The sequence below is a fragment of the Pistacia vera genome, unplaced genomic scaffold, assembly GCF_008641045.1.
Source record: "Pistacia vera cultivar Batoury unplaced genomic scaffold, PisVer_v2 Contig1180, whole genome shotgun sequence".
Lineage (NCBI taxonomy): Eukaryota > Viridiplantae > Streptophyta > Magnoliopsida > Sapindales > Anacardiaceae > Pistacia > Pistacia vera.
Genome location: NW_022195227.1, coordinates 278,962 through 303,962, shown reverse-complemented (window position 1 = coordinate 303,962; position 25,001 = coordinate 278,962). Strand labels below are relative to the sequence as shown.

General features: G+C 39.0%; 1 pseudogene; it reads left to right on the top strand.

Annotated features, from left to right (window-relative positions):
• The first annotated feature begins 8,713 nt into the window (after positions 1-8,713).
• The window catches only part of LOC116110212, a 29,038-nt pseudogene continuing 12,750 nt past the window's right edge, over positions 8,714-25,001 (top strand).

Sequence of the window (25,001 nt, the reverse complement as noted above, 5' to 3'; positions counted from 1 at the left end):
TACAAAAAAAATTGAAAGTTATCAACTGTTCATCATGAAACTATAAGCCTAAAGTCAGAAATCTAGGCCAAGAACTCAAGAAACAAACTATAACACTTAATTATGAGGAAAGCTCATAAAAGAATTCCAAACATAAGAACATAAGACTTCCAACTTGGATGATTGTCTCAATATTTTAGGCCAAGAACTCAAGTGTATATGCACAAGCCTAAAAGACTTAAATTTACACCACCTGATTAAAACACTATTATCCATTTAGCCCATTATGTCATTACACCATCTCCAGTGAGAAAAGTATATTACACAGTTATAACCCTCAACCACACTAGATTACAATTTAGCACAAAACAACAATATGTTCAGACAAAATACTATAAAACTAGAATAACAATAAGTAGATGTAAGTCATTAAATCATCTGTGATTTATAATCCCAAATAATTTTGAAAAGTACAAATATTTTCATGTGCTTTTAATTAAAAAATATATTCATAGCTTTCAGCTTTATCACAAACTTTCCTCAGATATCATTTGATCTCTTTACTGATTTCACAATAAATGTAAAACAATTAGAGTCTTCCCATGGAATCTCCATAGTCATCCTTTAACCCATACGCTTTAGTACAGCTCATGTAGTGTCAGCAGCACTGTCATGGCCAATTTACTCTTAACTGTAAAATGAGCATTATTGTTTAGTTCTTTTTATTTATTTTGACTAAAATATAGCTATCAAGGTCTAGCTAGCAAGACTAAAGACCTGAAGAACAACAAGCAAATTAACAAAACATGTCCAATCTTAACTTGCTAAACTAGCAACAAATGTTCAGGTAAGAAGTGTTTAAATGGTATAGAGTTCCAGTATTTTCCTTTTCAACTGTGCAAAAAGCACAAATTCAAAATGACTAATATAAACAGATCATAGAAATACAAAAAAAAAAAAAAAATCAAATCATCATAAGTAATGCAAGAGCAGAAAACATTCAATTCAGCAAAAGGAAAGACAGAAATGACATAAATGCGAGGTTCTCTAAAAGGCTATTGGTCTGCCAAAAAAATACCAACTTAGAGCAAGAAATTAAAAAGTTTGCGAGTCATATAATTAACAGGAGTGTACAAAAACTGAAACCTATTGTGCCATCAAGCTTATTGACGATAAGAAAAAAGGGAGGAAAAGAGAGCACAAACAGAGATGGAATGGAGATGGAGAGTGACGACAAATCTCTGGTGACGACGAGATCGATACGATGAGATAGGCAAAAAGAAGAATAACTCGTGTGGCGGATCGGTGTACAATCTAGAATCAGTATTGGAGATGTAACGGTGGAGAAATATTGGCATGGGTATGTGTGTTTATTTTATTAGGGAATGGGATAGATTGAGGTTAGGTTTGGGAAAAATGTATATATATAAGGTAATTAAAAAAAATATTAACTAAATTTCGGCCAAGCCTGAAGATATACCATACCCGTCCTGTACCCGAGGTCGGGCCTTAAATCAAGCCCAAGCCTCAACCCTGAGTAAAGCCGACCCTTTCGGGTCAGGGCGGGCCGGTACTTGAAAATGTCGGGCCCATTGCCATCTTTAGCTCGCCACACAAGCCTAGAAAAATAAAAGTGAAAAACCATGGGATAAGGGAAGCATGTACAAAAATATAGGGGGCGAGCTGCTGGTACTTTTGTAGTATAGCTGCATACCCAAGCTAGCAACTGTGGTGAGACGAATCCCGATGCCCGTAAAAGTTCGCGGGGTGACGTCATCCCTAGCCGTCGTGGTCTCGATGCTGATATTATAGGAGTTGATCAATTAATTCGTTGATCGCAGCTCGAGCGCGCCTTCCATCTTTTTGCCTCCCTGTTAAGGCGAGCTTGATTTACCCCCACGATAGCAGCAGCTTCGCTGTGGGAACATACTTCTTCTTGGCCAAGCCTTGTCGTTGACTTCTTCGAGCCGCCAGTCTGCCTTGCTCTCTTGCTCAAGCCATGCATCTGATGCTTGACAACCTGTTGCTTCCTAAGCCCCCTAAGGCTCAATCGATTTTTTCTTGCTCGAGCCATCATGTTGCTCGGCACGTTCTGTTTCCCTACCGTCCATCGGCTTAGATGCTTTCCTCACCACACCCTTTTTGGGGGCTCAGGGCACCTTTTTCTCAACCCTCCTTAGAGGCATCGCGGGCTTTTTCGCACTTGGACTTTCCCAAGCTCGCCTCTACTTCACTCGTGATAGCGACATCATGGGTTCTTCTTGCTGGAGCAACAGTAGTTTCTTGGCAACCCCAAAAGTTGCCACCTTTCTTCAACACCTTAGTTTTCTCGACCCACATTTCCACGAGAGGGGAAGCAACAATCAACGACCACCTACAAAAAAAAAAAAAAAAAAAAAAGGGCCGCGAACAAGTGAACACTTTCACCTTTTTCGAGAATGGTACACAATTGGCATATCTCCCCAAAAGTTGTATTGCCCTCAAGCGAGGAAGCGAGATAATCTCATTGATGTTGCGCTCCTGTTAGAAAGGTCGTTGAGTGTTGAAGCCTCTGTAAGCTCGCAACGGAGAAAATTCTGCTTACGTTAACTGCAAGGCAAAACGTTTGGTTAGTTTAACATCGAGCTTGAAACGCTCTTCACACACACTGGGGGTCAGTCTTACTAGTTTTTGAAGCAAAAATGTCAGCTGCGTGACCTTATAAAGAAAAAACTAAAAGTCTCAATGCAGGACCTTCTTTGGAACTCGACCAGACCGTTGAAACATACCTTCCTCACCTTAGAGCGTAATATGTCTGGTCTTGACCTTTCTTAATCTATACAATGGATGAGCTTCTCAACAGATGGCTCACCCAACTCAGCTATTTGGTTGGCTATGTACAAACCTATGATATGACTATAAGTTCGCGGGACAATTGGAGAAGGATTGATTCGAACTGTCTTAAAACATTTCGATGAAATGGGGAAGGGAATTGACATCACACATCTCAGAAAGTTCTCAGAGATCGTCACCCAGCCTGTGAGGATTCTTCCGAGAGAAGTCTCTCGGAACTCTCAAGTTGAGTTAAGGCGCATAAGTCTTTTTTAGGCGCGTAGATCCTCAATATAAATCAAGGATTGCGATTCCTTCCGCGGCTGTGAACTAGAGATCTCCTTGACTGAGAGACATCCACAGAAGCATGATCGGACGAGCCCGTCGCACAGGTTCGAGCTTTGTGCGACGATCTCCTCGAAAACCTTGGGGATTATACCCCAAGGACCATCGAGCTTAGGGGAATCGAACATGTGATCAGTTGTGGTGCTGCTCGACGGACATGACTATAGCTCACCTCTAAGTACCTGAAACAGAAGCAAACATGTGTCAGAGCTCGAAAAACTCGGCAACCTATCCACACTTTCTTTCAATTCGGCACTTGAGATAGCTCGCGTTGAACACAAACACGCGCTACCAGGGATTCCGACAACCGCCACGATAAACCCTCCTTAACTTAAGACGTTTGGAGACACACGTAAAAACTCAACAAAACTCTAAAAGCCTACGTGGCCCACCCATACACCGCGAAAATCAAGAAAGCAATTAAAGGAAGGGAAAAGAATACAATCGGAGCAAGAGAATAGGAAACACTCGTTAGAAACCACTGTGAAGATGAAAAGAGCGACAAATTAGCAAGAACGTTTGAGAATTTTTGAAAGGTGTGTAAGCTTCTAACGAGTTCGCTCGTTTTGTAGTGGTTGCATGGGAGACGAAAGGCGGGTTCTCATAGCCGTCGATCTATAGTAGATCTTGCACTCCATTTGTTGAGCAATCTTGGCCCTTGGACATGGCCATGTTCAATCATCCACAAAGGGCGATCAACCGTCAACTGCCATAATCCTAACCGTCATTGCACGTCGCCTCAACTTCACGTGTGGATAGCTGTAGTCCCCACGCCGATGAAAGTAACTGCCAAAGGCTGCCGCATTTATGCGACATGACCGCTTGGAATTTGCACATACCCTTTCTTTTCAAATTCTGTGTTCGTCGAGGATGTCACAAAAAGAAAAGGTCAAGTGTGGAGTATGTCGATTAGACATGAGTCCGACCCTAAAAGCTCGCTGAATTTGCATCCAATACCTCGTCGATGAATGCAAGCTTGATATCAATCGAGCAATATTCTTCGAAGCTTAAACGAGGCATCGAACACAGGGGGCAAATGTTGTGTGTGATTTTTCCATCAAGCTTGAGGATTGCGAGGTTATAGCCCGATCCGAAACAGCTCGACTCTTCCGATTGCTACCCAGCAAAGCTCGTCGAGTTGTGAGCTCACCCTAGCACAAGCTTAGTTGCACCAATCTTTACAGTTTTCAACCAATTCACAGATAACTTTAAGTTCCAGATATCTCGGAAGGATCAAATCGATGGTATCTTTGCACAATCATAACGCCCAATCGTGAAATATTGAATTGCATTTCAACTTGATGTAACCCCTTTATTTTCACTCTTTCCTTTGTACACAATTTTATATAACCCCCTCCAACGATGAGAAAGGTTAACAAATTATTCAAGGACTATCATTGCTCTCACAGCTAATATAAGAACAGTGGATGTAGGCTCAAGAGTTTATCTCGCCGAACACTTTAAAAATCTCTTTGTTATTTTCCTAACTGCATTTCATTGTATTTTATGCTAGTTACCCATAATCATGCACACATCTTTCGATCCCACCAAGGTCGATCGGATCACTTTGGTTGGTGTATTTTTGCATCAAAATTATTTTTGCAAACCTCCCTTACTTCATTACAAAATCGATTTGGAATGCCATGTGAAATGAAACAGTATACTATTAAATACCACAAGGGGGCGTTTGGTTGGGACGTGGATTACTAGGGTTATGTCATCTATATTACTTGATACCATGTTTGGTTTGTCAGTATATAAATGCCGATAATCTTCAAATATCATAGTAGTTACTGATGTAATATTGGAGTAATCTGATTACCTTCATATTTTAGGTATGTAAGATTACCAAGTTAATCTTTTTTCTTTTTTTGGTTACAATTCTATCCCTTATTAATAAAATTTTAGGACAATAATGCCCTTATTTTTAAATTTATTTACATGAATGTTGCTTTTACTATTCCACCCCAATTAATTAATTTTTTGGACAAAATTACCCTTGAATTCAAAACAAATTGCAGCTCACCAAGCCACTATCCCTACCCACCTACCCGTCGGCAACCACCACTGCACGAACCGCCGCCGTAGCTAAACGAAGCATGGAAGGCCGAAAATGGCCACAATGCGCGATGGTCATTTCAGCAGATTTGTGCAAAAATAGCCAAATCGTGCTAGATCGGTCGTTGACGGCATATCTAATTGCCATCGCAAGGCCAGATCCGTCGATCTGTGCCGTCGACGACCATATCTATCACGTCTGGCCATTTGTTGCCTTTTGTGCGTCGTTAGGTTGCGACGGCCTGGGTGGTTTGCCGGTGGCCGGCAATGGTTGGGTTGGGGTGGGGGTGCTTTGTTGATTTTCCAAACTTTTATTATGGGGTTTTTTTGCTAAGTTTTTAACTACAGTGAGGTTATAGTAATCCAATAATAATCAATATTAAAAAATAATATAAATAATATATTTAATTAAAGACAGTTCAGTAATTTAATAACATACTCATTAATTTATTTCCTCCCACCAAACTATTAATATAACATAACCCACCAATAACCAAACACATTTTTCTAAAGTTCTCCAGTAACCTTTAAGTATAATCTAACTTTCATTAATCAACATTCCCATAATCTACCTTCCCTGAACCACACCCCCCTAAAGTATTTTTGGCGTTTCTCTACAGAATTCTATCACGACTACTACTAATAGGATAGTTTGAGACTTACTTAGCCGTGTAACTTCAGCCAAGAGAATAATCGAGGTACGCAAAAATGGCTCGATACAAAAAAAAAAAAAAAAAAAAAAACAGTATACTATTTTTTAGGCTGTGAAGATGATGCACGTATCAAGCAAGTTGTCAACTATTAGACGGACTTTGATTCAAATTGAGCTTGGAATGAACCATGATTCTTGAAAGACAGACCTTAATACATGAAAGATCATTACTTTGACAGAAACAATCAGGAATTTTATCTTTCATACACAAAATTTAGTTCTGAGTCATACACATCACTAAAAGGCTCCACCCAGGTTTTTCTTCAAATTCCCTTCTTTCATCACCTTCCTTAGCCTCGTAAACTCTTCCCACCTTCCGTCAGCATACAAATTGACAAAACACTAACCCTAGTTATTAGGCTCCAAATCGATCATCTGTTTTCACCACCTTTCAGCACCTCATTATTCCCACGACTTTTACAAGCTGCCAAAGAGCTCCCAACATCACCTGATCGCTTCCACACCATTCCTTTCATCAACTCCTCAGCTCTTTTACCTCCCCACTTCGACAGAGCATCAACCATACATCCATAATGCTCAATCTTGGGCTCAACGCCATAACACTCTCTTCAGGAACCAAAATTTCACGACCATAATCGGCCAAGCCGCATGGCGACATGCAGATAAAACCCCAACAAAGTGTATATCGTTTGGCGCATTGGCTCCTTCTTTCCTTTCGAAAGATTGAATCTTCCTCGGCATGTCCTAACTGGCCACCCACAAATCTTGATTCCACCTAGCAATATTTCTCTCAGGCATGGAATCAACAATTCTTTAGCCCTTGAAATGGCTCCACTTTTGCATACATATGCACCAACGCGGTGCCAAGAATGACTCCCATTTCGAGCCCTCTCGTTCTTATAAAACAGTAACCTTTTCTCCTAATTCTAACAACCAGACTGTGCGCACCGCAGATAAAACAAAGCCAAGTCACCTATTGGGTTCAAATCCTTCTGATTCATTTGATCAACACACACACAACGCTTCATTAGCAAAAAAATTTTGCGCGTACCCACAGATCATCGTGGTCCTATGGTCAAATTCTTGTTAGTAAATCTGTCAACAGTCGACGTGCATTATTTAAATCACTCGAAACAGAATACTTCTGACTAAAACCGTTACAACATGCAAATCTAAATCCACACCAGATTTTAAAAACAGGTATGAACCTGTTTCCAACACTTAAAGAACGAAGGCTAGCACAAGCTTGAGAACAAAGGAAATATATGCTCAGATGGTGCAAAACCAATTCTCCTCATATGTACATAAAGGGAAATCTGTTCATCTGGATTTTATTACTAGCTTGAGCTCTAATGAGAGTGTTCCACATGAATTGATTCGGGTTTTCAATTTTGTTGAAAAGATTTATAGCGTAGGAAGATAGCCGGATGAAGATAGAGCGCAAAGGAAGTAAACGACTGGCGGCAAGTGTCGTCATGCGGAAGAAACGATCATTTGAGCGTGGATTTGCTTTAGTTGGTGCATTGACTTACATTTGTCTGCTAGAGAGAGAGAGTCATAATGGGACGGGGTTACGTAACCACACATGACCATTTATTTACATCAATATAATCGGTAATAATAATTTATTTCCACATTAAAATTAACATTTAAAATTACTTGAGTTTATTTAGGAAGTAGTTTTTTTGTTCGCCCATGAGTTTCCTTAATAGCCGGGATGGCAAAATTCCTTGGGCTGTCCCTGCAAGCCTCTGCCCTTCTTGTCGAGGATTAAGTGCAAAGGACGGAGACGGGCCCAGAATGGTAATGACTCTCATACCCACATTGATGTTGGGTTCGGAGAGGGATTGATTCTAATCCCAGCCCGCACCCAAATCCTCGAAAGATACAAAATCAATAAAAAAAATTGAAAAACCAAATAAAATTTTCTCTTTCAAAATCATTTATGGAAACGATGTGTATATTCTTTCTATTATATTGGGTACATAATTTGTTAATATACTAATTATTAGATTACTGATTATTTCATTTTATCTAATGTATTTAATATCAATATATCTAATATAATGTAATATTTATTTATCTTCCATTATTATCTTTAAAATATTTATCTTATAATCGAAAGAAAAATCCAGAAATCTTCTCTAATATTTTGTAAATTAGATAGATTGCAGTTTTCGGAAAAGAAAACTCTTTGTTTCCTGCATTACTGGTAACTGTTTTGAAGAAAACTACACACTGTCTAATATATTTATCTTACTAAATATTTCCTTATTATTTATTTTTATCTTATGTTATGATATCTATTTATCTAGATGAATTTCAGCATTTATTTACTTCCTTATTGTCCACTTCTAAGTATTTCTTTTATTATAAATTGCGACTACTGTAATTGCTTTGAAGAAAACTACAACAGTGTCTAATAGTATTTATCTTATATAAATATTCTTTATTTATTTTTTTTTTTTTTTTTTAAATGAACCTAGACTCTTTTAAGTTTCTATTATTTTCTTAATAATTTTCCAAGTGTTTTTTTTTTTTTTTTTAATTTCATATGATCCTTCTTTTTTTATCTCTTATTTCTTATTTCTTATTTTATTTATTTTTTAAAACTTTATCTCCATCCTCGTTTATAACACTAAAGCTATAACTCATTTAGTTGGACTCATTTAGTTAATAATTCATCCAAGATAGAAAGGTGAACAATATCCCATATAAATGGAACTTATATCCAATTAACTATCAACACAAGGAATTAATTTTATAAGTGATCAAATATTATTATGGATCTCCGTGGCCTGTTGAGCTTCTACTTCTACTTCTTTTGGTGGCACAACCCATCCAGTAATGGCGCCTCTAGCCGTGGTTCAATATTTGGCCAACGACGAACGCCTGCTCAAGAGATTGGCACGTGCGCAACTACAGTGTTTAACAAGTTCCCCGTGCCAGGAGTTCTACGTAAGAGCTAAATCATAGTTCGAATTTTTAAATACTAATTAAAATAGTATTAATTAGCGAATAAGTTTTATTTATCAACATTGGCATATTAATGTGTGTTTCAGGTGACAACCAAAGATGATTATATTCTTAATATGCAAAGAATTCCTGAAGGGCGCGTTGCCAACTGGTGAGAAGAACAGCCAGTCTTGTTACAACACGGGTCTTTGCGGTACGTTCGTATTACTTATAAGACAATCAATAATATACTACCAATTAACTGTTGCATCATTGTTTTTTTATTGTGAATTAGGAGGTTTCGTTTTGTTGGATTATGGTGTGTGTTCAGGATGGAATGACATGGTTTACAAATCAACCCCAACAAATCTACCATGATTTTGGCTGATAAGGGGTTTGATGTTTGGATTGCTAACACTAGAGGAACTAGATTTAGCCGACGCCACGCCTTCCTTGATCCCAACACTAAGGTTTTATTTCTTCAACTCTTATTTTATTCTACTTTGAATGTAAATGTTGTTCATCTTCTCTATATGAAGTTTATATGACAGGATACTGGGATTGGTCATGGGATGAACTGGCAGCCAATGATCTACCAGCTTTTGTTGATTTCATATACAGTCAAACAGGCCAAAAGTTCATTACGTGGGACATTCACTGGTAAGCACCATACAGACAAACATCAGTGTATTGAATTGAACTATAATTTGACTGCTAAAAGTGCACCGTGCTAATTTAACAGGGAACTCTTACTGCTTTGGCATCTTTCTCTCAAGGGTGTGGTGGACAAGGTGAAATCAGCAGTCTTGTTAAGCCCCATAGCTTACCGAGCCGCGTCAGATCATTCTTCTCAATGTTGCTGCTAAACACTTTTCTCGGAGAGGTCAGTGGAGTTATAATTTCATTGTCAATGATTTCAGACACAACACATGAATAAATTGATGTTTCGTTCTCTTTTCTTAACAGCTACTGGGTTGATTGGAATAGCGAGTTCAAGCCAAAGGGTAAATCAGTTTTAGATATTTACAAACTTTGTTCCTAACATAAAAATGCTCAAAATTTTAATGGTTTGGTTCTCTGATCATATCAGGGATCCTGCTGTTGATAGTTTTCTCAGGTCAATTTGCACTTCTACTGGGCTTAACTGCAATGATTAATAACACACTTAGCGGTAATTTTCTGAGCTCTAATTGTTTGTTCTTGGGCAACACGGTCTTTTTGTGAACTATTGTTTTAACTAAAATTTTCCCAATTGCAGGATTTATTGTTTCTCAATGCTTCAGCGATCAATACTACCCAGAAAATGAGCCTCAATCAACATCAACAAAAAATCTGATACACCTCTCACAGAGTGAGTCTGTCATTCCTAACCTTAATATTGGCTGAAAAAATAAAGCTTGAACATATGTAATTGTGCGGCAAAATGAAATGTGCAGTTATTCGAACAAGGTGATCGCAAAGTTTGATGGCTTCTGCGTATATCTGAGGCGTTACGGAGCATTCAGACCACCTTTTATAGTGGCCACACCTTCCAAGAGACCTTCCTCTGTTTTTGGCCATGGAGGCAATGATGCGATTTCTGATGTTGAAGATGTTCAATATTTAATTAGTATTCTGAATATCATCTTGGAGATAACCTAAAATCTCAGTTTGTAAAATTACGGACACTTTGATTTCATTAGGCTGTAAATGCCAAGGATCTTTTTATAATGAAGTTGTAGACTTCTTTAAAAGTCAGAAGTAGTTGATCCCTGGAAGTATAGAGTTTTGTTTACATCCAACATGGATGCTTAGCATGTTTTCATTTCCTAGTCAGACTGTAAACTAAACCTTGGTTCTATTGTGCCGGTGTTTTCTTAATAAATATCATATCTAGTGAGGTTTTTTTGGTTTATTCTGATACTTTGTCAAAATCTTCTGTTTTTTTTTTACATTTGTGCAAGTCAAATATGTCTTGGAAATTATAATCAACATTCCTGGCTTCACCAGGTAATGACTGAGGCTGCTGAAATATTGAACATTGAGGCTCCTGATCTGTATGTCCCCAGAGTCCAGTTCCAAATGTTTATACATTAGCTATAATGGTAAAAAGCCATTTTTTGTTATACATACTGGCCTTGTGGCTCTTGTAACACAAAAGGAGTTACAGGTCTTTCCTTGTCTCTTTGTAACAATCTTGCTATAATTATTGAATTCCTTGTTGTTATCCATTTCCTTGTAGCATCTTTGATGTTTGTTACTTTGTTCTCAGACAAGGCTCACAGAATAATTGGGAAGTTGAATTCTGACTATATCTGTTATGTCTGTCATTTTTTCTGTTTGTCCTTGTCTTTTCAAATAACCCATATGTAGATATATAGTCGAACAGACATATAATTATTTCTTTTATAATATTTTGGCTTTTAGAGATGAGTTGCTACCGACTTTTTTTCCGTTTTGACTAAAAATAGGCTGTGTTGGCACATGATCGGGTCATCTGAAATGCGACCATGTGTTTGGCTCACTTTTTCCAATATTTTCACCCTTGAGAGTATACTGTACCCGGTTGGTGTTTGTGCTCTTTTACTTTTCTTTAGTTGAGGTTATTAAAATAATGTTGAGCATATTGGAATACTGAAAGGGGTATGTAACTCTGAATTCAAACAAGTTAACTGAGCTCCCAGACGATTGATTATAAGAGTCTTTGTAATGGCTTCATTGGATCTTACATTGTACATACACATTACACAACTATATTCTTTTATCATGGATTAATCCAATATGGTAAAGGTGTTTTTATACTGAAGACAGAGAGCCATATGTATTTTTTATCCACCCATTTGTTTGCATCCACTTTTTATACTGAAGGCATTACTTTTATGCTTGCAGGGTGCTGCTAACTCGGTATGTCAGTTATAGGTCTTACTCTTATAGTACTTGAATTGTATTTTACTCATTAACTTGCAGTGGATTGTATTTTACTCATTACTTGCAGTCATTTACTGTCTGAATACAGGCAACTCTCACATCCCCTGCCTGTTTTACGTGCCTGTGAAGTTGATGAATGGTCAAGAAGTCCAGATTACAGGACTTTCCTGAAACGTGCAGTACAGATGAATCCTGTACAAAATGTTTAGTATTGTGCTGAGATGGTCAAATTTGAAACAATATGTTTTACGTTTTAGTTACATGGTTAGTTACGATCAGAATTTTCCCGTATTCCTGCCCCTTATTCGATGCATGCAAACTTATATACTGCTCTTCCTTTTGATTGAATTTTTTTGGGTGCTTTATCAGGTTTTCTCTTTGTCTTGCATATTTGATCTTTTCACTTTTCAAATTATCATCGAAAAGAAGCAGAGAAGGAGGATCAATTACACATATACGTTCCAGTCTGGACCCTATATTTAGATAACAATGTGAATTTAATATGCCCGAATGATTTTTGGGTCAATCTTGTACAAGCATGAAAGATGTATAGTATGAGAGTTACCATCATACTTAATATTCTTAAAGAACACACTCTTGTATAATTTATGTTCAATACTGTAATCATATATACTTTGAGTCCTAATATTTATTCTCGGTGGAATAAAAATGTCAACAGCTCCGTTGCAGTATTAGTTTCAAGGTTCTGTATTTTAGCATGGTGTTTCAAGCATCTAGCTCACCATTTTGTGCGGTATTATACAACTTATTTCGAGTTACAAGAGGCTACTAAACTGGGACTTACAAAAGCGTACTACCATCATTTCTTAATCACAGAACTGTTGGTTTGAGAGTGAGCTGGAGAGTGTAAAATGAGAGTGTTTTTGCAATGGAAAGAGACGGTATGAACCTGAAATTGTACTCTATTTCATTCACTGACATGGAATAAATTCATACAAACACCCACTGTTTTACCTAAAGCAACTACTGCAGTGGATTTAATATTACATTTAAATTTGAATAAAAACATATACCAAACATGTCTTAGCCCCCAACTAAACATGGCATACAAAGTAACTTGTCTGTGCCAAATATCTGCTGCATCAACTATTGCAGCCTAACCAAACAGAACAGTTGGCGCCAAATGATTGTTTGAACCTTCAGCCGAATTTTGTTCCATTTCCAGCAGTTTATCACCAACTTCATCACTCCTCCTTGATAATCTTGCTGGAACACCAAGTCTAAGTCTTAAATTCTCAAACTTGGTTTTAGGTAAACCTTGGTCATGACATCAGCTATTTGTTCTTCACCTCTCAGTGGATTAATTTCACTTCTCCATTACTCACTCCCTTTCTCACAGCATGGAATTTGATTTTGATATGCTGGTTCTGGCCGTTAAGATGAGATTCTTTGCCATTGCAACAGCCGACTGATTGTCACAGAATATTACAGTTGGTTCCTTCTGAGTTTGCCTCAATCCTGCAGAATTTTCCTAAGCCATATAGCCTGGTTTACAGCAGCAGCAACAGAAATGTATTCTGCTTCTGCTGTGGACTGAGCATGGTTCTTGCTTCTTGGAAAGCCAACATATGGCTCCTGAGTTTAAGAAGAAACATAACCTGAAGTACTTCTCATATCACAATGCATCCAACCCAATCTGTCTAAGTACCCATAAGTTGCAGTTTTTCAATCTTCTTAACCAACACCAAGTTCAGCTACTCCCTTGACATACCTCAGCACCCTCTTGGCTGCCTTGGATGGATTTCACTCGGGCTGGCATGAATCTGAGAGAATACTTGTTGCAAACTTAAGTCTGTCTGGTGGCAGTCAAATACAGTAGGCACCCAATCAGACTTCTATACATTTTCTCATCATTTTATAGCCCCATCATCTTTGCTCAGCTTCAAATTTGCAACCGAGAGTGTCCACTGGTTTGCACCTGTCCATATCAACTTATGTAGAATTTCATTGGCAAATTCCTTTGGCTAACAAATATCCCATGCTGACTTTGGTGGATCTCCTTTCCAGAAAAAGGACATTTCCCCAAGGTCAATCATTTCAAATTCATTGTGCATGGCCATCTAAACTTCTCTAGCTGAATTGACTCTGCTTCCCATGATGATTAAGTCATCACATACAATGACACTATAGTGAATTCCCCTTCCAACCTTCTCACAATAGTGTATGTTCATTTGGACTCCTTACATATCCCAGCTAACCAAATGATCATTGATCCTACTATACCAGGCTCTAGAGCCTGTTTTAGCCCATATAGTGCCTTCCTCAAAAATAGACTTTGTTCTCCTGCCCCTTCACTTCATATCCCTCCATTGCTCCACATAAATTTCCTCATTGCCAACAATTTAGGAAAGCAGAATTGACATCTAGTTGATAGATTCTCCACTCAAATTGGGCTGCCAAGGCAAGAAAGCCTAATTGTGTCATGTCTGGCCACGGGTGCAAATGTATCCGAGAAGTCACTCCAAATTGTTAAGCAAACCCTTGACAACCACCCTTGCTTTATGTTTATACACTGCATCCATTAGGTTTCAGCTTCTTTTTGTAAATCCTTTTGACTTGAATTACCCTTCTGGTTGCTGGTCTATCTACCAATTCCTAGGTGCCATTCTTTTCAATCATCTTTATACCTCCTCCATTGCTATTCCTCCATACCTCTTGACTTAGTAGCCTTCTTGTAGCTTGTAGGTTCAAGTAGGTTGCATTACACCTCTCATACCTCTGCCAGAGTCTTTGTACCCCGAACTAGAAAATCATCATCAAAATTTTCCTCTTTGGATCATTATGTTGCTTGCTGCTGTATCTATCAACTGCCCTCTTGAGTCTTCTTCAACCTCTTTTTCTCCCATTCCATACCCACTTTCATCTACCTTCACATCTCTAGTGATGTGAATTTTCTTGGTTGTTGGAACATAGACTCTATAGCTTTGGACTATTCACTATACTATAAAGATCTTTGTCATGGCTTTGCCATCAATTTGCTTCTTTTGACTACTGGAATGAGTGCATAGCATACACTCCCAAAAAATTTCAGATTTCCAACCAAAGGCTTCACTCTATACTAGCCTCATAGGTGTTTTGATTAGTTAAGGCTTTGGGGAGTCTATTAAGCAAATAGAACCCCTGTGTTTCTGCCTGCCCAAAAAGACTTGGGCAGCTTCTTTTCAGCAACCATGCACCTGGCCATCTCCATAACAATGTTATTCTTCTCTCACGGACTCCATTCTGCTGTGGAGTATAGTGACTACTGAACTGGTGCACAATTCGAGTTGCTTGCCGATTGTTTCAAACTCAGTGGAGGTGTACTCACTCCCATTGTCACTTCTGACAGTTTTGATGCTAAGTCCGTTTGGTTTTTCAACTTGCAGCTTAAATTTTTCAAACGCAACTGCAACTGCAACTTCACTTTTGTGTTTCCAAAAGTAAACCCAGCACACCAGGACTAGTCATCAATGAATAAAACAAAGTATTTGCTCCCATTTAGTGATGGTGTCTGCATAGGTCCACACATATCTGTGTGGATAAGCTAGAGCTTCTTAGCAGCTTTCCAGGCTTTGTTTGGCAGGAATGGTTGTCTATTCATTTTGCCAAGCTAACAGGTAGCACATATAGCCTTGGTCTCTACATTTCTGGCAGATTGCAGACCAATTCTTTGGTCTAATTTCCCTAAGACCATGATAGTTGAAATGGCCTAATCTTTTGTGCCATAATTCTGACTCATTCACACTAGCAGTATAAGCTTTAGGTTCTGATTTTTTTAGCCTAATAGGGAGCTTTTTCCCATCATTCTAACCCTCATTAACTCACTGCCTTCACTGTCCAGGATTTGTGCAAAACTGATCCTAGAAGTACAAGGCATACTTCCTTTCTAGCATTTTGTCTTACACAAGCAAATTATGCTTATATCAGGCACATACAAACGTTAGGGATAGTTTAATACCTGAGCTTGTTTGCACAGCAATGTCTCCTCTTCCTTTGACAGCTACAAACTCCTCATTTCCAACTTTAATTTTGGAGTGGTATGACTTGTCCAAGTTGACAAAATCCCCCAGGTTTGCTGTCATATAGTAGTGCAGCCACTATCTATTAGTCTTGCATCATTTGTAAGCTTGACTGCACAACATGAAGCCACAAACAATTGCTCGAATCTGAATTTGGTGCTGATCCTCAACAATTTGTGCTTGCTGTGTTGGTTGGTTTGGCTTGTTCTTGCACACTTTTTCAATATGGCCATATTGCTTGCATGCACTACATTGGATATTAGGTCTGAACCAGTACCTTTTTTCAGCGTGACCCTTCTTCTTGTAGTGAGAGCGCGTGGAAACCTCTCATTCCACTTGGCTTGCTCCACAGTTGGCTATTCTCTTTCCATTTCTTATCTCCAGCAGGCCTTTTGCTTCCCCTTGACCAGGTTTGCCTTTAGTCTTGCCACCATTGCACCCTCACTTGAATCCTCTTGCCTCAACAATCTCCTTTGCTCTTGAGCTTGCAAAGCATACACCAATTCGTGAGAGTAATTTGTGACAAATCCTTAGAATCCTCAAGTGAAGAAACTTAAATTCAAACCTCTCGGTAGACTAACTAGGCTTTCTCACTATCCTTTTATCTGTCATTTCCTCTCCATCAACTTGATTTTATTCACCACATTCATCAACCTATCTACATAATCCTTCACTGATTCTGCACTCTTGCATCTTTAGCATTTCAAACCCCTCCTTAAGTTCAATATATGCTGTCTTATTGTATCACTGCCACCAAACTCCTCCTTGAGTTTATCCCATGCTTCCTTGGCTGTCTCATATGCCATGATTCTTGTAAACACTTGTTCAGTCACTACTGCATGGATATGTGACAAAGCTCTAGGAGCCTTGGTTCTTCCTCATCATGCAGCCTGATCTGATTGGTTTGGCCCTAATGCTGGTGCTGTCTATCCTCTTCAACATACTGCCATAAACCTTGTCCCCTCAGAACGTTTTCATTTGACAGCCCATATATGGTATTGATCACCGTTGAAGGTTGGAGGAGTAAGGGAGGCTGTGTGCTATGCCATTGAATCGGGTTGTGTGGAGTTTGACAGTGGTTACACCGTAATAGAGGCTGAGAAAATTGGTGAGAAGAGATGAGTTTATCAAGGCCTTAAGATCACTAAGCTCTGATACCAATTGTTGGTTTAGAGAGTGTAAAATGATAGTGTTTTTGCAATGGAAAGAGACGGTATGAACCTGAAAATTGTACTCTATTTCATTCACTGAACATGGAATAATTTTATACAAAACAGCCCACTGTTTACCTAAAGCAACTATTGCAGTGAATTATATATTTACTTTAAATTTGAATAAAAACATATACCAAACATGTCTTAATCCCAACTAACATGCTACAAAAGTAACTTGTCTGTGCCAATATCTGCTGCATCAACACTTGCAACCTAACCAAAACAGAACAGTTGGTGCCAAATGTTGTTTGAACCTTCAGCCGAATTTTGTTCCATTTCCCATGTTATCACCAACTTCATCAAGAACTACGGCCAGAACTAAAACATAAATTAAAATCTTCAACTTCATTTGTAGTTTCGGCCCATGAGAGGCACACAAGACTACCTCATCAATTATAGGGCCACCAAACACACCATCTTTCGTCTGGTTTGTGCTTTTGCTGAGAAAACTGATTGGATTTTGTTATGCCTGAAATATAGGGCTAACGTAAGGTCTAGTAAGCGTGCAGAAGTCAGAACATGGGTACACCCGCAGCCTACTTCTGTCAGAATAGTGGGTGCGCGCCAGAACCAGCCAGTAGTGTGGTGATCCCACTTTTCCAATCCCTGCACCAGATCGCGCAAATCACTCTAGAAGGTGGGCAATGTGACTAAAGAAGGATTTGCACGCCTAATCTCACCAACTCACAGATTCAGTAATCATTAGCCAATGTATCCCATTATAAATTGAGAGCCCCTCTCCATTCAAGGGATTCGCTCATTTTACTCTTGATTAGCTACTCTCTCTCTCTAATTTATGGCATTTACTCCCTTGTACTATCATCTGCAAGTCAGTCAGCTAATGCGACCTGACCCCTATCATTAATAAAATAACGTGGACGTAGGACTTGCTTCCTTAGCATCCGAATCACTTTAAAAACAATTTCTCATTATATTTTCTCTTTTCTTGCATTCACCTGTGTCTTCTGAGCCAGCTCAGCATTTCACACGTGCGTTTCGTTATGTAAAATCACGCATCAACAGATTTGGATCGAACCTGCTTTGAAAGGCGCTGATACTTGAAGGTTGATCCTTTACCTGAACTTGAAGGTAATATTTCGGACAACTGGTCCTGCTTGAACCCTTATCATAAGCTTTCCGTCGCATCCATCTCTGGCGTCTCCCACTGTAAAGGGTATATTTTGGACAGCTAGTCCTGCTTAAACCCTCACTATGAGCTTTCCCTCGCATCCATCTCTTTCGTCTCCCACTGTAAATCCATAGTATGAAGAACCCTCAGTGAGCATTACGTCTATTTGATGCCAGTTGAAACTCCTGAACAAGCTCATTGTAGCATTGCCTTTGTGGACAAAGAAATGCATGAGTTGATGTATTTGACAGTTCCTATCACAGTCCAATTTTTGTAATGCAGACTGATCAGAATTTCGTTCTGATTCAAGCAAAATTCCTTCAATAGAATCACTCAGGAAATCTGACCCAGCTTCAAAACCTTCATTCGCAAGAGGTTATCCTGTATCTAAATCATAATTGAGAGCAAGACTTTAGTATGTGAAAATGGAATTTATTTTGCAAAGTGTCATGTATATATGATTTACAATTGAATTCATAAGCAAATAAGTTAATCTACTTAAATTTCCGGGAAGGTTCTGAAATGATCTTTACTATCAGACCCCATTATTCACTCCACACTCAAAATTAAATTATTAAAGTTAGTGCTAAAATACACTTACCAATGGCTTTAACAAGTGTTTCGACGGTTTTGAGAAGCGGCATATCAATCACTGGCCAACATATTGAATTGGCACATGATTGGTTAGTTAGGCTTAAATCACAAGATCATTGGCTCAGCCTATCCCATCTACCCAGATAGAGAGCATAGCTCTCCCAGCTCTCATTTCCATAATGTTGCTTCAAAGAGAAGACTCCGCCACTGTCAAGTGACTCGGTCCAAACACTAGTGCATCAGCATTAGCTAAACAATTCTCACCTCCTGGAACCAGTATGAATGTAAGTAAATAGTTCATGTTATCACCATTAGCGATGAAAGTCTGGTTGATTTTCCTATCTTGACCCAGTTGTATGGCGTGTCCATTATCTGGCAATTTCATGATTTGGCATCTTTCTAATTTAACAGGGAACTCTTACTGCTTTGGCATCTTTCTATCAAGGTGTAGTGGTGGACAATGAAATCAGCAGTCTTCTTAAGCCCCATGGCTTACATGAGCCGCATCCAATCTATTCTTCTCTAATGTTGCTGCTAACACTTTTCTCGGAGAGGTCAGTGGAGTTATAAGAATTTCATTGTCAATGATTACTTCAGACACAACACTTAATAAAATGATGTTTCGTTTTCTTAACAGGCCGTTGGGTTGATTGGAATACAGAGTTTAACCCAAAAGGGTAGAATCAGTTTTAAGATATTTATAAGAATCAGTTTTAAGATATTTATAAACTTGTTCCTATTAAAAATGCTCATAATTTTAATGGTTTGGTTCTCTGATCATATCAGGGATCCTGCTGTTGATGTTTTCTCAGGTCAATTTGCTCTTTACTCTGGCTTAACCGCAATGATTAGTTACTCACTTAGCGGTAATTTTCTGAGCTCTAATTGTTTGTTCTTAGCAACAACGATCTTTCTGTGAACTATTGTTTTCACTAAAAGTTTCCCAATTGCAGGTTTAATTGTTGTCTCAATGCTTCAGCGATCATAACTACCCGGAAAATGAGCCCAATCAACATCAAAAAATAACCTTAATATTGGCTGAAAAATTAATAAGCTTGAACTATATGTATTTGGGGTAAAATGAAATTACAGTTATTCGAACTAAGGTGATTGCAAAGTTTGATGGCTTCTGCCTATAATCTGAGGCGTTACAGAGCATTCAGACCACCTGTACGTTTATAATGTGGCCAACCTTCCATGTGACCTTCCTCATGCGATTTTTTTTATGTTGAAGATGTTCAGTATTAATTAATTTTTAAGTCTCATCTTGGAGCTAAAATCTCAGTTTGTAAAAGATTACGGACACTTCTTTTGGTGAATACATGGGTCACAGTCTACTTACCTTAGCCAGAGTTATGTTACCCCGTATAGCATAACCAATCTTCGGATCATAAATCCTCTTTTATCGATTTCTTTAATAATTAAAAAGATATTTTAAAGTTGAATTCTTCAAAAAAAAAAAAAAAAATTTATCGTATTTATTTGTAATTTAAAAAGATTATATAATTGATTAAATTATCTAAATGGTATATATTTACCACCATTTGGTTCATAAATCGAACATCGGTTCTCAACCATTTTAATACAAATATCTACTTTTACTTTAAGAGAATGCATAAAATACCCAATTTATCACATAAAGAAAATTCAGAGTTAGAAAATATAAAAACAAAAAAGGAAAATATTTATTATTGTTGTGTGTGATTTTTCCTTCAAGCTCGAGATTGCAACGTTATAGCCTGATCCAACTGCTCGACTCTTCGATTGTCCGACCAACATAATCTTGTCGGTTATAGCTCGACCTAGCACAAGCTAGTCACGACCAATCTTTGCAGTTGTTCAACCAATTCACAGATAACTTCAAATCCCGGATATCTTGGAAAGGATCAGATCGACAACAATCTTTGCGCAATCACAACGTCTAATCGCAAGAATATCGGAGTTCATTTCAAACTTGGTTGTATCCCTTTATTTTTTGCCTTTTCCTTTGTACATACTGTAATAAACCCCCTCCAACGTAAGAAAGAGGTTAGCAAATTATTCTAGGACTATCATTGTAAGCTCTCACAGCTAATATAAGAACATCGGACGTAGGCTCAAGAGTTTATCTCGCCGAACCACTTTAAAAATATCTTTGTTATTATTTTCCTTACAGCGTTCATGTTTATTCATTACTGGTTACTCGTAATCACACAAATCAGTTCCGATCCCACCAAGGTCAATCAGATCATTTGAATGGTGTTTTGCATCAACTTTTTGGCGCTAGAAGAAGGGTCTTCGCCAAATCCCAGAAATTATGGCAAGCAATCCTATTAACCCGATCACTTTAGCCCACAATGTGCGTACAAGATCGAAAACGACCACGAAACCATGACAATGTGAAACCACCCACCAGAAGTACATCAAGATGTCGTCGGACGTCGTCGTCGTGCCACGGTGTAGCAAGCCACAAACCAACTGGGAGTAGGGACATCAAATCCCGAGAACGGCCAATTGGTGGAGATGATCAAACGATAGTTGCCACAAGCAGTGCAATAGAATGTCGCTGAGTTGAGAAGAATCGGCAACCAGCCCCCTAGGATCTTGACCGACTATATTCCATAGACGTCACTCTCCGATGGGCGACCTTCAGCCAGCGCCCGGTCTGGTTCATTGGCACTAGGCATGGCTGATGGCTCTGGCATCGTCGGAATATTTTATGCAAGAAAGAAATCTCGCGGGCAAACTAACCCTGGGATGCCGCAGGCCATAGAAGAGAACGAAGATAAGGGTCACTAGAGAGATACCCAACCTACTCGTTGATACCCCCAACGTCACATGCCAGTTTTAACCTATGCCCAAGACAGGCTCTGTCCTTGCAAGCTCGCGAGACGAGTTATGTGCGCCAATCTAGCAATGACCGACGTTCTGCTTATAACCAACGTCACAGCAATGCAGTGACGGCATGATAGCACCTACCAACCTAGCCATCATGACTTAACCTCGTGCATCAATGCGCATAATAGAGAGGCTCAAAGCAATTATTTGCGAACTCACTTACTCGAGGCAAGGTTGAACAGAGTCAGCCAGGCAATCACAACGAAGACTTAGATCGGGTACAAAAATGCTCGTGATCTGAAAGCTCGCTAGAACAATGTGGCAGAAAGATATAATGAGCTCTCCATTTACAAGGAATTTTCCAAGCCCTGCTCCCCCAAGGATTCGGGTGTCAGAAACGCAGGTTCGATGGGAGAGGAGATCTCAAGATCACATCGACACTTTTAATGACGGTCTGTGACTTAGTAAAATGTTGCTGCTTCACGGTCACACTGGTAGGAGATGCCAAGTGGTACAAAAGACTCAAGGCGAATTCTATCGTTCTTGGCAACAATTCTCCTCGCTATACTTGCAGCATTCCAAGCGAGTATACTGTTCGCAATGCCGCTCAACTACTTGAGCAACATTCTTTAGGAGAGACACAAACATTGATCTCATATTTAATGAGATTCCAGAATGAACAGGCAAATGTCGTATATGCACCTAAAGAGTCGATCCAAACTTTGCTAATTGCAAGCATCAGGCCGCAAATAGAGCTGTGGAAAGAGCTCCAAAGTGAAGACCATGTGAGCCTAGCAAGGTTTTACCAATGGTTGTCAAGCGTCAGTGAATAGAAAGCTCCTAGCTGCCCTAGCCAGAAGCTCGCCAAGAATAGCCCTATACAAGTGACAGGATCACCCAGTAGACAAGCAAAGGGGCCAAGATCACAATGACAAGGATCGAAACAAGTCCCAAAGAGATAAAGACCAAATTCACAGAGACAGGCAACTTTTCCTGTGATATGTAAATACACCTCTTTAACGTAAGACTAGCTCACATTTATGAAGTCCCCCATGAGGCTAAGAGACTGCATGCTCTAGAAAGATAAAGGGGCTCCGGGCAGAAGAGATCGCAGAAATATTGCTGATACCCCGAGACATCAGGCACAATACCAACAAGTGTCGGGCTTTAAAGGACGCCATCGAAGACCTGATATGAAAGGGTCATTTAAAAGATTTGTTAAGGAGGCACCAGCTTGCAAAGGCATAGGCGAGCAATTACCAGATCTAGCAAGCCCCGGCCATGCCAACAATGATGTCCTGGTAAGGCATTGTTAGAGTAGATCCCTAGAGCCAATCATTATTGTGAATTGACTCTTTGTAATAATGTTCATTAATCAATAAAAACATTTTATTCTATATCGTGTAAATCATTATTATTGCAATATGTATTGATATATGTCCTTAGAATGGTAGAACCGTGACGAGGGTATCAAGTGTTTCAAATCTTGATAGTGGGAACCCATGAGCACATATGGTAGCATTCTAGAAACGTCCGTAGCCCCAGTATTATTCTGAATTAAGGGCACAGATAATACGTAGAGGCTATCATAGTGTTGAAACGACCCTGTCAAAGGCAGTGACTGATCTCACTTGTCAATGTTGTTTGGTGACAACCTGGTGCAACACATGGGTGCTTGTTGTAGGCGATTACACTGCAGCAAGTTCATTGGATTGACCTACCAGAGGATTCCATATGGATGATAACCCTAGTGTCTATGGAACAATCTTCTAACGAATGGTGGTGCCTGTGATCCTTAGAATTGAGATCACCGCGCGCCTTGTGCACCGATTGGTGTATTTGACACTAGTCTAACGCAGTTCTTTTCAGAATTTTCAATACGGTGTGTGATTGGCTGCATCAGAGTGTATCAAGACTATGGTGGATTGACAGAGGATTCATCACTCCCGGGTACGGGAGAAGTTATCTCACGGCGTAATTCATTATATGGCAATGACGTTAAAACTGTGGCCCAGTGGGATTGAGTTTTTGCTCTATCCAATTTAAATACGGGTCATTGGTCCAGAAACTGAATACATAATATCGAGAGTAACCGAAGGTTACACACTATTTATATGTCTTCGCCTCGTCGAGATAACGTATGATAAAAGATCGAATTGCACGGTAACCATTCGTTGCAGGTAGTTGCTTTGCTAAATCTGAATCTGAATCTATCGGGTGGCCATGATGCCTTGCTAGGGGCCAATCTTGGTCTACGTACTGAGACGATTAATTGGTATTAATCGCGATACTATACGCTACCGGTATGATAGGAGCTTATGGATCACACACATGAAGATAATTTAGATCTAAGAAGAAGGAATGACATTTTCGTCTTTTTAAGGCGAAAGGGTGTTTTGGTAATTTCACAGTGTTAATTAATTTGCTGAAGGTCTAGCCTTTTAATTAGAAAAATTAAATAAGTGAAATTACCTTTAATATGTGTTCACATATATTTAATTAAATCGCATTATGTTAATTTTATATATATTAATTATAATTAATTGAGTTTAATTGAGATAATGATGAAATAAATACAATATCTAATTAGGAAGTTTTGGTAACATGGGTGTTTGGATTGGAGCCAAGCCTATTCCATATAGGAATAGGGCAACTAAGTTTTAACTATAAAAATGTTAATTGTAAATGAGAGTAGAGATTCATTATATCATTTGATTAAAAGAGAGAACTCCTTCAGCCCCAAAGCACCTCCCACGGCAGAAACCCTTTTGCCTAAAATCAATTCATTTGATTTCATTCTTCTTAATCTTAAAGCTAAAGAAGATTTAGTAAATCCCTCTTTGGTTCTTTGTGATTGTCTTCGTGTGGACTACGTGGGTTCGATCCTACCCTTGGGTCGGTAGCAAAACATTCAAAGACAACGGTGGAGCCTCCAAACTTGTGTATGGTTCTAAACTCTTCATTAACCTTTTGTGCAGATTTTACTTTAATATAAATTGTAAATTATACCCTTGATCTTGTTCATGTAAACGATCCTTAGAACGATATTTTTTTGTTTCCGCTGGTATATGGGACCGTTTACTACCATGCATGATCTACGGAGGGCCCGACATAGGAAAAAGCTCAAGGCATTCTCCGAGCATATCCTCGATAGCCAGAACAGACTCGGTCCAGCGAGTAATGAGCTGTGAGCAAAGCCGCTGAAGTAGCCTAGATAAAGAGCCAAGTGTAGAGATTCCCATCGAGAATGTGAAGAATCCCCTAGCCATAATCTGATGCGATTGTAATCACGACAGGATTTGGCAATGCTAGGGTACTAAGGGTGATGATCAATAATGGAAGTGCAACAAACATCTATTCTTAGGAGTTTTCGAGAAATGAGGTTCACGGAAGAGAGCTTGAGGGTGTGTCCATCGCCGCTCTATGGATTCATCAGAGACACCAGGTCCCCAGAGGGAATGATCGACCTACCCGTGACTCTAGGGGCAAAGCCTAAAATT